The sequence below is a fragment of the Anastrepha ludens genome, chromosome 5 (assembly GCF_028408465.1).
Source record: "Anastrepha ludens isolate Willacy chromosome 5, idAnaLude1.1, whole genome shotgun sequence".
Taxonomy (NCBI): Eukaryota; Metazoa; Arthropoda; class Insecta; order Diptera; family Tephritidae; genus Anastrepha; species Anastrepha ludens.
In genome coordinates, this window is record NC_071501.1 from 46,271,664 (window position 1) to 46,287,674 (window position 16,011).

At 35.3% G+C, this 16,011-nt stretch overlaps 2 non-coding genes across 2 annotated transcripts; both read left to right on the top strand.

Moving 5' to 3' along the window:
- Trnaa-cgc (transfer RNA alanine (anticodon CGC)) lies at nt 1-72 on the top strand. The gene has a single exon. It is a non-coding gene; the product is annotated as a tRNA-Ala (tRNA).
- Nucleotides 73-2,137: 2,065 nt separating this feature from the next.
- Nucleotides 2,138-2,209, top strand: Trnaa-cgc (transfer RNA alanine (anticodon CGC)). The gene has a single exon. It is a non-coding gene; the product is annotated as a tRNA-Ala (tRNA).
- Nucleotides 2,210-16,011: the final 13,802 nt, after the last annotated feature.

Here is a 16,011-nt window from a genome sequence, read left to right on the forward strand (position 1 = left end):
GGGGGTGTAGCTCAGTGGTAGAGCGCTCGCTTCGCATGTGAGAAGTCCCGGGTTCAAACCCCGGCACCTCCAACTCCAATTAATACATTAATACTGTGGCGCGTGTCATTATTTGGAAAATCGAGTGTGTATTTTTTGTTTTTTTTGCTTTTTTTTGTTGGATCTCTAATTCTCAAAAATATGATGAGAGTTTATATGTGATACGGAAATAGCAACAATTTACAGTGAAACTACTATTTGTGGACACCTCGGTTGCACTTTTAGAATAAATACCATCCCGATAAGCGGACACCGTAATAACCGTACGCGGACACTTGGTTTCCTGTGGACGCTGAAATTTTAATAGCGGACAAGCAACATATATTTCTGGGCAAAAATATAAAGAAAGCAATGAAAGCCCATAATAAACGAACGTCAGACTTTTATCAGCGTATAAGAAAGATCAATGAGTGAAAAGAGCGTAGAATAACAAAGAGGAATAGGCGAAATCTACATATGTACATACATGCAGATATAAAGGGTGGTTAAATTTCAAGGGCCGATGTTGAATGTGAACCACGCCTAAAAGTCAACGACACCGTTGGACTTCTTTCTTTGAGGTTATTTGAAAGAAAAGGTGTACGTCGATAAGCCAGCAACAAATCAAGAGCTAAAGGATGAGATAATTCGGCACATTAACGGCATAGAACCTCAATTATGCCTCAGCTTCATCGAAAATTTGAACCATCGGATAGAGGTGTGCCCCGAGGCCGCGGCGGCCATTTGGCCGATATTTTGTTCCATACGTAATTGAGTCATACCAATATTATCATAATAAAGAGAAATGACAATAATTTCCTAAAAAAATTGTACTTTATTCCAAATCAACACCGGCCCTTGAAACTTAACCCTTTATTTCCATTATAAAAAATTGGTGTAAAACATTTGAGGATATGCGGCGAAACCTCCAATTTAAAATTTTTTCTCGCTTTTAGTTTGAATGAACGCAGACCCAAATGTCTGAGCCTGATGCGGAAGTTGATATTCCGAGCCACTCAAAGTCAATGATAAAGATTTTGAACAAAAATCAGCAAGGCTCGCATAATCGACTTTTATTAATTGAAGAGACCTTTAATACTAAAATCGTCAATCTTGAAGTTAATATTGGCGAGACAACGAATAAGCCTCCGTCCAGGATTAAAAAGTATTACCTGCATGAAAACTTTTGGCAGTGGCGATATTATTGCAGTCATCAGCAGGCCCGTGCGCAGGGGGTGGAGAGGTTGTGATAACAGCGACGAATGAACGATCCTTCTCAACTTTGCGACGACTGAAAACGTATTTGAGATCAACAATGTCTGAAGATCGCCTGAACGGCTCACTCAATGTACATCGCGATGTCAAAATCGAGTTAAACCCTTGAAGCCGTCGTAGCATCGAGGCGACTAAATTTGTTAACTCTGCAGAACTTATATTGTTCCAAGCTTCTATTAGTAGTTCTTTGAGTACTGAAGCGCTTGAAATCGGATTTTTTCTAATTTTTCGTTCTAAAATTTCCCAGACATGTTTTATAATAATATATATGGATCATGAATGCGTATGTATTTGTATGCACGCATGAACAATTATTTTCTACAGAAATTCAATGTTCCTTAAAAAGTCAATGGACATAATATTTCATGTAAGAAAAATTATAAAATTATAATTTCTTCTTTCCGTTTTGTTCTTCAAACCCCCATAACCGTAAGTGTACGTTTGTAGGAGGTTTCACTGTATCTCCATATGGTATGTAGCTCTGCAGGCAATACGTGGCTGCCGCCACCAGCATTTTCAAATCAATTTAGCGAATTGAAAATGTGTAGTAAGTATTGTATGTATGTATGTATTCCTGTACTACACTAGTATTTCGCTGAAAAAATTGAGTTGATACTCGTAGTTGAGACTCTCTCTCTCTCTCTCTCTCAGTACTCTGTATTTTACTATTGCTATTTGACGCTCGCTATTTTGGTTTCTCACCAAAGCTATTTTTAACTTCTGTTTCTACACATGCGCTGTCTGTACACTGTGGTGAGTTGGTTATTTTTGACCACACCACTTGTTGCTTATTGGGTGAGGTGGTTAAATCACAAAACAAGCATTGGGCAGCCGTTTGGTGTGTGGGGGTGTAGCTCAGTGGTAGAGCGCTCGCTTCGCATGTGAGAAGTCCCGGGTTCAAACCCCGGCACCTCCATCTATGATAAATTGTTATTTATCGCTAACATTTTTTAAATTTGCTTCGTTTAATTGTTTTGATTAGATTTTTAATTTTAATGTGAAAACTCACTAAAAATTCCATTTGAAAAATTCGTTTAACATGTTGCTTTTGTGTTATGAAAAATAGATTTTATCCAAAGATTACACTGAGCAACAAAAAAAAACTTTCGGAAAATATCTTGGAAACCAACACTTGTTTTAAGACAAGTAAGACATGCTGATTACAAATATAGAAACCGTTTGTCTCTATCACCCACCGTTGTTGAGATATTTGGCATTGACCATTTATATATGTTTAATATTGTATCAAAGCAAACAACTCGCAGGCAAGTCACAGTAGAGCATATATCGCTGAATAGAGTACTACTTAACATAAATACACATAGTTTAAGATATAATACACTTGTAAAATACATAGGTATAACGTAAAGTTCCTTAAATTGAAAGTTAGTTTGGTTTGAATTTCTTGGCTGTAGACTTGCGTTTGTGCTGACAATTTGGCATGTTGCGCTGAAGCATCCAGCAATAGTCGGCTAACATTGCTGCACTCCATCGACTTTGATAGCGTGACTCCATCACCGAGTTGTCCTGATGGAAACGTTCACCATGTTCATCACTAACAGAACCTAGGTTTTCTGGAAAGAAGTCGAGATGTGAGTCGAGGAGATGAATCTTGAGGGACATGTTAATATCTTAAAAACCTGACGTGATAGAGAAAAACGGTTTTCAGATTTGTAATCAGCATGAAAAACTGCTTTAGAAAATGTAATCATCAAACAAGATATTTTTGGGTTGTTATTCAGTGTTATTAACCAAAAATAAATAAAAACATAAAAATAAAAATTAAAAATAAATTCATTTCGGACTGAACTTTGCCCACTTGCGCAAATTTTAATTTTGTTTAATTTTATTGCATATTCTGTGCATAGCCATAACAGCTGAAACTGGATCCTATTCTCTACAAAAAAAAATGTAAATAAAAAATAATCATCATTATTCGATTTAATGAAATTTAATATCAGTGCTACCAAATAAATCAATAATGTCTTAGTTAGTTAGAAATCATTCTGGTTCTGTTTAGGTCACAGTCGCGGTTGAAAGTTAATATGACTACCAAATCACTGTCACAAATAACGCGGTTCCCCGAAAGTCACGAAACCGAAACTATTAATCTTGGATTTATCCTTCCATTTATACCAGTTGCTTCATTTATTCGCCACTTGCTAACGCTTGGCAAAGCGAAGAGGTCTATAATAATGATTATTTTCATTGGATGACCTAGTAAAACAGTTATTTTTGCGAAAATTTATTCTTTTATTTCTGTACTATCACAAAAAAAAAACGCAAAATAAAAATTGAAAAATCGGAATTTATCACATTTCAAACTGGCCACTGAAATAGCGAACTTTTTATAGATTTGCAAGAAAAACTGAAATAACTTATTCAAATTGTTAGAATTTGTTTATTAATTTCTTATCTGTTTAGTATTTTGTCGAGTACTCATTGCTTTTTTAAAACTGCTTCACATCTGCAAAGTAAAGATCTATTCTATTAACTTCAAGCTTCCACGCTTCCTGTACTCCTTGCCAAAGTTCACTGACTTTTTAAATATTTTTTTTTTTACCTTAATATCGTTCCACAGATTTTCAACGCGGTCAAAGTAGGGGCTTTTTGCTGGCTGATCCAAAACTGCAATTAGTTGTATGTACAATGGCTTAATAAAGAACTCGGACATACATAGCACACAGCTTCAAATTCAAAATTTTTGTAAGAAATGCAAGTTAAATATTTTTATTTTTATAATATATTTTTCTGTTGGGTATTCAAATAGGATTTTAAAAATAGTAATTATAATTTACAAATCCATTAGCTCTTTGATATAAAAAATGTATCAAGCAGCATTCGCAAAATTGGTGTCAAAAAAGAAGTCGAACGTCTGGCATTACTGCAATTGTTAAAACGGCGAATCCTACAATTAATTTGCTCTCAGTAGAACAGTGCAAAGAAAGAACCAAACGTAATAAATTAAAGTAAAATTTCAGTCTTGTTTTATTGACTAAAAGTCCAAATTATAAACTTGGGTAGACAGCGGGGACAAAGCACAATTGAAGTCAGAAATTTAATTATTTGTCATCATGAAAAGGGTAAAACCGTTGGGGAAATCGCAGAAATAGTGGACAGATTCCGTTTGACTGTGTACGACGTGATAAAACGTTGCAAAGAAACAAAATCTGTGGAAAATAAGAAGAAATCGGGACAACCAAAACCGTTTTCGGATGCAGATGAACGGTGGATAGGGCAACAAATTGAGAAAAATCCAAATTTGAGCGCTCCTAAGCTCGCAAAAGTAGTCACCCAACACCTTAGTATTAACTGCAACTCCAAAAGTATACGTAAAGTGTAGCGAAAGAATATTTAACATGGAAGAGTTGCATGAAAAAAAACCTTTAATGAACGAGATTAACCGACACAAGAGAATAAAATTCGCGAAGCGTCATGGGGATAAGGATTTCGAGTTCTGGAAGCACGTTTTATTTGCAGATGAAAGCAAGTTTAACATACATATTTAGGTCAGATGGACAGTCAAATGAGTGGAGGAGATTGAATGAAGAGTTGCTGAATAAAAAAAATTACGTCCGACAGTTAGGGGTGTATCGGTAGTGGTGTGGGGTTGTAAGTCCGCTGCTAGTACTAGAAATTTGTGCTTCATTAACGGCAATATAGACCACAAACAATACCTAACAATTATGAAAGAAAATTTTTGGACCAAATTTGCTGAATTCAGCTGAAAAGTTGGGAATTAATTTCCAATACTATCGAGACAACGATCCCAAGCAAAGGCACTTGATGCCCATCTATGGCTTATGTACAACTACGCTAACGTGCTTGAAACACCTCCACAATCTCCGGGCATCAATGTAATTGAACATCTGTGGCCGCATTTGGAAAACCAACTGAAAAAGCTTATTATTAGAAATAAGAAAAACCTGGTAAATGCTATTAAAGAAGATGGGGGAAAATACCTGTAGATCCTTTAACATGCAAGCAGCTGGTTGAATTCATGCCAAGAAAACTGAATGCTGTGAGAAAAAATAAAGGCTTGCCGACTAAATATCGCAAAAAAGACAAACGCTATTAATGCTGGTGACTATAATACTGTTAAAGTGTGGAACTCATTACCCGGCACTGTGGAGGCTGGACTTACCAGATTTAACTACAAGGCACAAGTCTATAATTACTTTAAAAGTGTTTGGTTGCATTGAATTATGGCATTAAATTTCTCTCTATATTTTCTAATAACTACTTTGGATTTTTCTTTTCTTAATTCATCTTTTTTTTCCTACTACCAAAGCCTTATCTTCTTACAATTATAGTTATAAGTTACATAAATTGGATTGATTTATTAATGAGGTTAGATTAGGTTAGGTTAGCCCGGTTGGCAATAAGCCGCGCATAGACCTTTTGGTCCCTAGCGCTACCAGATGAAGACCGACCTCTATGAATGCCGAAAGTAGAAGTCATGTAGGATGACAGCGCTTTTGGCGAATCTAAGCAGCGCCGGGAGATCGGCTTTTTGAGATATCCTGCAGACCCTCAAACAATGGGGCTCCCATGCATTTTAAACGCACGGCATTTTAAATAATGCCGGACAAACGCACAGAAGGTGTTCTAAAGTTTCCTCAATATCCTCTCTGCATTTCCTGCATTGGTTCGTGTTAGCAATCCCTATCTTGTACGCATGTGCAGCCAATAGATTATGACCTGTTAGCATGATAGTTCTGCAGTCCTTTCGCGATAGCGTAAGTACGAATTGAGTCAGTTTTTTGTCGTTAGTTCTACACATAACTTTTGCTGTTTTGCATGTGGTCAGATTAGTCCACCTAGCTTCCACTTGCCTTTTCATGTGGTCGTCCATTTCGTTGTATATTGTGTTTAGCGGTTTTGGTATGTCACAGCACTTTTTGCTATCTCATCTACTATTTCGTTCCCCATAATGCCTTTGTGACCAGGTACCCAGTAGATATGCAGCCTACTGTTTGCGGCTAGCCTTTCTATGGCCTCCCTGCTCCGTCGAACATTTTTGGACTTAATACAATATGAGCTTATTGCTCTTATTGCTGCTTGACTGTCCACGTATATATTAATTGTTGAGTTCTTTCTTGTTCTAGAGTAGGCTAGCTCCGCGGCTTTCTCCACAGAAAAAACTTCCGTTTGGAAAATACTGCCGTGGTCTGGCAGCTTGAGTGCCTTATCCCTAGTTTTGAGCAGTAAGTACCCGCTCCAACTCCGTTTAAAGTATTAGAGCCGTCTGTATAGATGTGAAAAGTTCTATGACCACGCTTCATGCTTTGTGGCATCCCTCCTCTTCAATTGTAGTGTGAAACCTTCTCTCCCAATTAAAGTACGGAGTCATGTAGCCTGTGCAAACTGGGTTCCACTTTCCTATTGAGCTGTGTCCGAAGATTCTACAGCTGAATACCCCAACAGCCACTAACCTCCTCGCGGATTTCACTTCCAGGTTTTCCGCCATAAGGTCAATAGGTGGCGTGCTGAGTATCATTTCCAGCGCCGCCGTTGGAGTGGTTTTCATCGCTCCTGTTACGCACAGAGCAGCGAGTCGTTGAACCACTTTCCAGTGGCATTAGGTATGTCAGTTTTCTTGTCGCAGTCCACCGTACTAAGGCCCCATACAGCAATATCAGTCTAACTACTGGCGTGTAGCACCAATGCATCAGAAAGGGTGATATACCCCAAGTAACGCCTAGCATTCTTTTACATGCTTACAACGCGTTACTGGCGTTTTTCACCCTTTCCTCAACATTGTGCTACTACAGCAATTTACTGTTTAGTATTACTCCGAGGTACCGTGCATGATCTTTGAGAGGGAGGTTCCACGTCGGGACCTTGTACTTCCTGGTAAAAAGTACCATGTCTGTTTTTCCGGCGTTTTATGAACTAGTGGATAAATTTAGACTAAGAAACTTTCATATTAAAATCATTATAAAGGGTGGTTAAGTTTCAAGGGCCGGTGTTGATTTTGAATAAAATAAATTTTTTTTAGAAAATTATTATCATTTCTCTTTATTATGATAATACTGGTATGGCTCAATTACGCATGGAACAAAATATCGGCCAAATGGCCGCCGCGGCTTCGGCGACACACCTCCATCCGATGTTCCAAATTTTCGATGACGCTGAGGCATAATTGAGGTTCTATGCCGTTAGGGTGCCGAATTATCTCATCCTTTAGCTCTTGAATTGTTGCTGGCTTATCGATGTACACCTTTTCATTCAAATAACCCCAAAGAAAGAAGTCCAACGGTGTCGTTGACGTTTAGGTGTGGTTCACATTCAACATTGGCCCCTTGAAATTTAACCACCCTTTATATATTTTTTGATTTAAAACCATATCACTTGAATGGCCGAGTTCTTTATCGAGACACTGTATTTATAAGGCACTTTTTCTCAAAAGCTTGATTTACTACTTATCCACTTATTGCGTGTGACTACAGATTTCTTCTTTTAATGCTTTCTAATCAATTAAATTTCTTTTTCATATAATTTTCAAGCATTATTAATGCATACATACATACATACATCTGCAAATGTAACCCATACAACGCGAACCCTCCCCTCGATAAATAACTCATACGCACCGTCCGGGTATAATCTGAAATTAGCTCAGCCAGTGTGATTTTGAATATGGAAAATATGTCTTCATTATTCATAACATACTTTATAGATGCCAATTTGTGAATTCAAAATTGTTGACTTTGTTTCGCTCGCATTATTTATTATTCTAGCACAGCCTAGCCCAAAAATTCAACGCATTTTTTGTGTGGTTAATGTCAGCTTTTATGAGCAAATCAACGTAGCTGTACACACATGCCCATATAAACTCATAATTGTGACAGACGGAAAAATGATTATTTTCTTTTATTGCATGTGTACGTATTTTTTATTTCTTGTTCCCATATTTTGTGTGCATCATGCCACATAAAAATGTTTTCGAGCGCAATTACAATAATTCATAAATCTGCGAAATGCGTTCAAGCAAACCAAGAAAAAAAAAAACAAAAAAGTGTACAAATAAAGAAACCAAACAACCAAACACTTTGTGAAGCTACATACGGACACATGTACTACATACTTATGTCTAGGTACATATTACAATATTTATGCAGATGAAGTGGAAAAAAATATTGCACGAAAAAAAAGAAAAATCAGGTTGGTCGCGCACCAACGCCTTCACAGACAAAATGTAATCAACATGCGAACAACAACAACAGCATCACAAGCAACCACCAACTTCATTAGCAACACTATCATTATCGTCAGCAAATAACAACAAATATTGCAAAGAGTTTTAAGGTTGGCTGGATGTTTGGTTCGGTTATTCCTAGCTTTGTTTGGCTGGTGGGTTGCACATTCATACCTATGTAGGTGCATACTCGTACATACGGGTATATGTATGTGTGTGCTTCAGTTGAACGCTCGATTGTTATTTGTTTGTTGTGCCGTTTTTTTGTCTTTGTTTTTTCTATTTTTGCTGAGGTGCGCATGCGCGCGAGTGATTTAAATTGGCATTTGCATAAAAATCACAATTACGAGTGATTTCCTTTTTGAATGCAAGCGCGTATATTTGATTTGTTGCATTTGCACATTACAATGTAAAAGGCACTAGAAACATAGACGTACACACACACACGAAGTGCTTATGCCAATGTGTGACTGGCTGGATGCGCGCACTGCTGCGTATGTGTAAATAGGCAATGGGTGTCTGTTGTTGATATATATACAGCGGTGAGAAAAATATTTGCGACCAGGCAAAGTGCAAATAGTCGTAATATAAATGTAATACACGTTATGTACTCGCATACATATGAATAATAATGAAAAATAATATTTATAACTTAAAGGAAATTTTTTAATTGTTATGCAATCCGTTGGAAAAACAAGTAATAATTTATATTTTCAACAGTTTTTTTTCTTAATAACAAATCTAAAGATTTAAATTATTAATATTTTGTGCTTTCACCTTTTTCTTTAAGGGGTTAGGGGTAAAAAGAGGTCTGAAAAAATGATGATTTTCAATAATTTTTTTTTTAGTCAACTGCTTTATTTTACAAAATAAAAACATGGCATTATCACATCATGTTTCGACTTGACTTAAGCAAAATTTCCAAAAAAAAAAAAAATTAATAATTGTAAAAGTTGTCGCTGTTTGTGTGGAGTCCGTTTCTCCAGAAGTCCCTTGCGGCGATCATCACAAGTCCTTAGAGATTCATCTAAAATCAATCGGGCAAGAGAAATTAGTTTTATTAATAGATAATCTTGTGCTGGTCGGAGCTTTTTTTTTACAAAATTAACAATATGGCGGAAAAAAACGAGAATTAATTGTTAAAAAAAATCGAAATTTTTGAAAAAAAAAATCCTTCGGTCAGGCACAAGTTTTTATGTTTTTCAAAATATTTAAATTTTATTGAAATCTACCACGCGGCTTTTAATATACAGTGATCACCAGTTCAAAAACCGAGAATTAATTGTAAAAAAAAATCGAAATTTAAAAAAAAAATCCTTCGATCAGGCACGACTTTTTATGTTTTTCAAAATATACAATATAAATTTTATTGAAATCTACCACGCGGTTTTTAAGTTACAGTGATCACCAGTTCAAAAAAGTTAGTTTTGAGAAAAACGCATTTAAAGTTTTGTGCTCGAACGCTACGGAGCGCCCGGGCGCCCTTTGTTAATTGTTGAATAACTCGAAAAGTATTTGTCGGATTCACTCCAAATTTTCACACAATATTTTTTAAATCTTATACTTAAAATGCAAAAACAAATAAAAAATCCAATTTTTCAAAAATTCTGACTACCCCTAACCCATAATAACTTCCATGTATCCCTTGGTCCTCGTATTCACAAGTGTGGCACAAGTTTGAGCTGATATGAAATACCATTTTTGATAAATTTTATACCAAAGAACTTATTTGCTTTTCTGGCTTAATCTGGTACGCTCATTTTTTGCTTTTAGAATTCTTCAATAATTCTTTAACGTAACTTGAACTTAACTTTGGCATAACTGTAACTTAACTTTAAATTAGCTTTACTTAACTTTAATTTAACTTTAACTTAACTTTAAGCTAACTTTAACTTAACTTAAACTTAACTTTAACTTAAATTTAACTTAACTTTAACTTAACTTTAACTCGACTTTACCTTAACTTTAAATTAACTTTAACATAACTGTAACTTAACTTTAAATTAGCGTTAAATTAACTTGAACTTAACTTTAACTTAACTTGAACATACCTGTAACTTGAATTTAAATTAGCTTTAACTTAACTTTACCTTAACTTTACTTTAACTTAACTCCAAGCTAACTTTAACTTAAATTCAACTTAACTTTAACTTAACTTAACTTTAAATTAACTTTAACGTAACTTTAACTTAACTTTAACTTAACTTGAACATAACTTTAACTTACACTTTAAATTAACTTTAACTTAACTTCAACTTAACTTTAACATATCTGTAACTTAACTTTAAATTAGCTTTAAATTAACTTGAACTTAACTTTAACTTAACTTTAAATTAACTTTAACATAACTTTAACTTAACTTTAAATTAGCTTTAACTGCAATTTAAATTAACTTTAACATAACTTGAATATACCTGTAACTTAACTTTAAATTAGCCTTAACTTAACTTTACTTTGATTTTACTTTAACTTAACTTAAACTTAACTTTAACTTAACTCAAACTTAGCTTTAATTTAACTTTAACTTAACCTTAACTCAACTTTAACTTAACTCTACTCTCATGAAATCATGTCTTAACCAGAAAGCCAAATGTTTGGGATCATTGTCCTTCACACTCTTCAGAATATTTATGCATAAATTTTACATCGAATCAAAGACACTGGAGCAACTACATACTATCCTGGATTGTTTTTTTAGTGTACTTGGGGATACAAACTTTATTCCTCGAACGTCTCGCCCTGCATCTGAACAAAAAAAGCTGGTTTGTGCGCTCTAAATATTTTGGTTCGCGAGAGATAGTCTCTATTTTAAATATTTTTATAGTAGAGTAGAATGGGGTAAGATAGGTCATTTTTTTTTGGAGAGCTTTTGCTACGGTGTTTTTGCATTGATTTTGAAAAATAAGCAAGATTTTGAAAGGTTATTTATCTGCTAACATTTTGGTTACCCTGACTTATGTTTGGCTAAATATTTTTTGGAAGCTGCATTCACTAAGACAAAGGTACTTTTTTTCGATATTTTCAAAATCGGGGGGCACGATAGGTCACTATGTGTGAGGGGAAAAGAACAATGTACATGGCTTGGAAATTAACGTTTTAATTTTTATTTATAGAGTATGAACACTGCACATGTTATAAAAGTTAGGAATTTTTCTTTAATTCATCACGCGAGCACGTAATGTTTCGAACGGAATTTTAAATTGTTTAGAGGCTGATCGAACACTAGCGCCATCTCGGACTGCCGCGATTGCGTTTTTTACATCCTCTTCATTTCGTTTCGGCGTTTTTCGCACATAATTACGCACCATTTTGCTGCAAAAACAATTAAAATTTATTTTATTCAAAAGTAGTGACCTATAATGCCCCCAGACGGCTGACCTATAGTGCCCCCAAGCACATGTTTTATGTTAGTGTCGATAATTTTTTTTAAAACAATAATATCAAAAAACTAACACATTATTCGTGTTCAGCATTATTTTCTACGTAAAATAAAACTCACCTGACAAATATTTACATACATTAAATGCACTGCACCGTAGAATAAAAAAAATGCTATGTCGGAGAAAAGCTCACAAAAAACTAAACGACGCCAGAACTAGGATAACTAATGAATGGTGACGGCCGAAATGACAGTCACAAACGTTGTTCCCCACCACGTATTCAATTCACATAAGACGAGTGATCTCTGCAAAAACAGTGCGACGAAAACCTCACCTACCTATTGTGCCCCCATACCTATCTTACCCCATTCTACTCTAACAGTACTTTTTTTCGGTGTTCATTGCACCCTCTTTACGTCTATTTCTAATTTTTCAACCTGTAACTTTTTCCTGTAAACTTCTTTTAGCTCCTCTGAACTGCAGGGTCCATTTCAATATGCCGGATAAGCATTTTGTACTCACTGACAGAGATTTTAAGTTTTCTGTCTTCTTTGGCTTAGTTTTTTTTTGTGTCCCCTTCATTCCAAAGGTGTTTAACCTTCATCCGTATGTAATTTTTTCAAACGATGACGGGATGAAGATTAACTTTTTTGTTTCGATTCGTTCGAAAACTTTTCTATTATCTATTATCACTGAAAGTTCTAGGGTGCTTAGCCTTGATAAATGTAAACTCATAAAAAATATTATTTTTTTGCTTACTCGCATATTAAGCATAATACTAAGTTTTGCGCTTCACGTGAAATTGTTCGGAAAATCCATACAAATGTTGTGAAATATGCATGAAATTTCATATGTATCTCACGGCAAAATAGTACTCAGTTCACGAAAATACCACGGAAAATGCCAGGAAAATTTTTTTACAGCTATTTAAGAGAATGGCGCTAGGCTAGAATCCGCAAGGGAGCAGAGGTCGCGGTCTGCCAAAGATCACATGGTGGAGGTCGATGTTGTGCGAACTATCAGATGCCGATATCACAAGGCACGGCGCAAAAACAACAGCCCAGAGCCGTATACGATGGAAGATTTTTGTCGAGGGCCTATGCCCCGAGCGGAGTGAACAGGGATATAAAAAATTTAAGATACACATTTCATTTAAATTTGAGCAAAAAATGGCCTTTTATTTATGAATGAAGTGCCTGAGTTGGATACTCCGAAGATATGGCATTTTTAAGCGAAACGTCTTCGCAAAGACTATAAGTAAATCTTCTTTACATTTTTTTGTGTCCATATACATATATGGATGTGTGTTAATTTGTTTAAAAACACTTTTCTTACCAAATTTGCCAATTGCTTCTGGAGAAATACACATAAATTTGGGATTTCTTCCCATTTGACAATCAATGTTGCTAGCAACATTTCACGGTCAGCCAAATGCATGTTGCTAGCGAAATTTCACTGCTGTGAAGTTAGTACTAGCCTTTAAAGGAAAATACGTGCCTTGTTTATATTTCTTTTCCACCTAAAATACTTGACTATCACAATTCAATGTTAAAAAAATAGCGGAAAAATAAATAGAAAATGCAACCTTAAAATGGAGCACTAGTTAACGAAGCTTTACAGTAAATGCAAAAGCAACTGGACGGTTTCATAAAAAATAGTCAAACCTGTAGGGCATGCCGCGCTCTTGTTTCCATTATTTTTCCCACCAGTGTATATGTACATAAGCACCTATTGCATGCATACGCTTGTGGCTGAGTGATATGAGGCGTGTAAATGCACACACACACACACACTTCCATATGTAAGTGCATGTATGGGTGCATTCGCATGCCTTGATTGCCCCCGCATTTGTGGCCAAATGCACTAGAAATCCTACATGCAGATGCCCATGCTATTGCTGTTGTTGTATTGTATTGTTAGTGTTATCATTCTATTGCTTGTTTTTGTTGCTGTTGTTATTTGTAATTTGCGGTTCCAGCTGAATTATTACTTTTCAGAAAATAACATTAGCGGCAACGTCACAAAAAAACAAATAATAAAAAAATGAAGAAAAAAACAACAACCATAACTCTGAGCAACGGCAAAAAAGCGAGAAGTATTAACAAAAGCAACAACAATTATTAACAATAAAACATGCGTTAAAAATTCACAAAACGTTGTAGCAATTACAATAATAATACCAACAATATCGTAGCGAAATAAACATAAACAATGTTGACGTTGCCACCAAATCGTGTTGACGTCGAGCGGCTCTTGTTGCATGCAACTCGATGTACTAAAAAATGTTTGTGTGTGCAGAAGAGAGCGTAGGAGGATATTTGTGTATAAACAATTGGCATTATTTAGTCATTGAAAAAAAAAGTCGGCTGTTAATAGCACGGGGATGAATACATCAAAGGCTGAAAACGAGCGTTTAGTTACCTACAAATATATGTGCGTATGTATGTGACTACGTACGAGCATAAGCGCTGTAAAACAATGATGAATGAACATAACAGTGCTAATGTCAACAATCAGTGCTATTGTTGCGGCTATCGAACTTTTTAAAATTGCAATTTTCTCCAATTATCCTTTTTGCATTGACATTTTTATACTATTTTCTATTCAGCGGCATTGAAAGAAGGTGGCAGTTGAACACTACTTTATACGTATTTTGTGTTATGCTGCTGCCTACGTACGAGTATTTAACTCAAAAGCAGTAAACAATATTTTTAATACTCCGACCGATTCGATTTCTAAAAACAACTTTATTGCCACCAGGAAGAGGAAATATTTAATATTTTCTTCCTCTTAAAGAAGATTAACTGTTTTAGCGCTTTTGGTCAAGCTCGACAAAGAAAAAAGGCATCTTCCTGGTATTTCCGTGATATTCTATATTTTCCTTCTCTTCTTTATTCGTGCATTAACTGCGTAAGCGATTTTGGCCAAGTCGAACAAAACGCGGCTGTCATTACTTACATACATCCTACTTTCATACCTCATACTTTCCGGGTTGGAACATTTGTAGCAATTCGTAAGATATGACCTGGCCAATGGACTCGCTAAAGTGAGTGACCAATGCTCATACAGTTCATCGTCCCGTCGTCTGTGGCATTCGACGCGAAGGGATAAATCATCTATAGAATCTTTTTCGCCTTTGCCCACGAATCAGCGTCACACAGTAGAGTAGGCATGAGACGTTTCTTAGAGTGTCGTTTTTGCCAGTTGCCTAAATAGTCCTAAACAGGTATCGAAAATGATCAGTATTTTGAAATGTTCAATGAAATGTTTCAATATTCAAAAGCTTCCATATATCGAGCATTCATTATATCGTCCCCTTAGTATTAAAATTGCCTATAAATTTTTTGATGTTTTGAGAAAATGAATTTCAAACTTTTTGTCGAGAGTAGCTCTCACTCAAATCTCGTTCTGTCTGTAAATATTTATTATTTTTTGACTGACGTTTTGACCCACTTTGTGGAACTAGAATTTGACAAAATTTTGACCACATATAAAATCGACGATGGAGAATCCAAAAATTCAAAAATGCTCATAGGCTATTGTTATACTAAGGGGACGATATGTGACCTGGTCTACGAAAAGGTACCTTACGTGCGAAAACAAGTATTCGAGAAAACAGCAGTTAAAGTTAAACTTCTAACAAACCTTGTAACTTTATAAAGTTATGAATACATTTTTTGTAACAAATTTTTTGAAAACAGACTTCAGTATCGTATTCATTAGACCTCAGACTGTCCAGGAATGGTTCAGTTTTTAATTTGCACAAATTATTGTCTTCGTTATTCTAATTTGCATCATGACAAAAAAATCAGTCTTTTTCGTATTTGTACTTTTCTTTTTTTTACTTTTAACAAACTTTTAAACATATTATGACTTTCTGGTTTTCACCATTTTAAAGAGCCTTTCACACACTATTCGAATCAACAAAAAATTAACAAATGACTTTTTGACACGTAAGGTACCTTTTCATAGACCAGGTCACATATGGAGAAAATGTAAATATGTATGTATGTGTATGTATGTATGTATGTGTGTATGTTTGTATGTATGTATGTATGACTATATCACATGTTTTTGAACTATGAAATTTTGATTTACTTATTCTTATGAATTTCTATTTTATATTTACAGAGATGG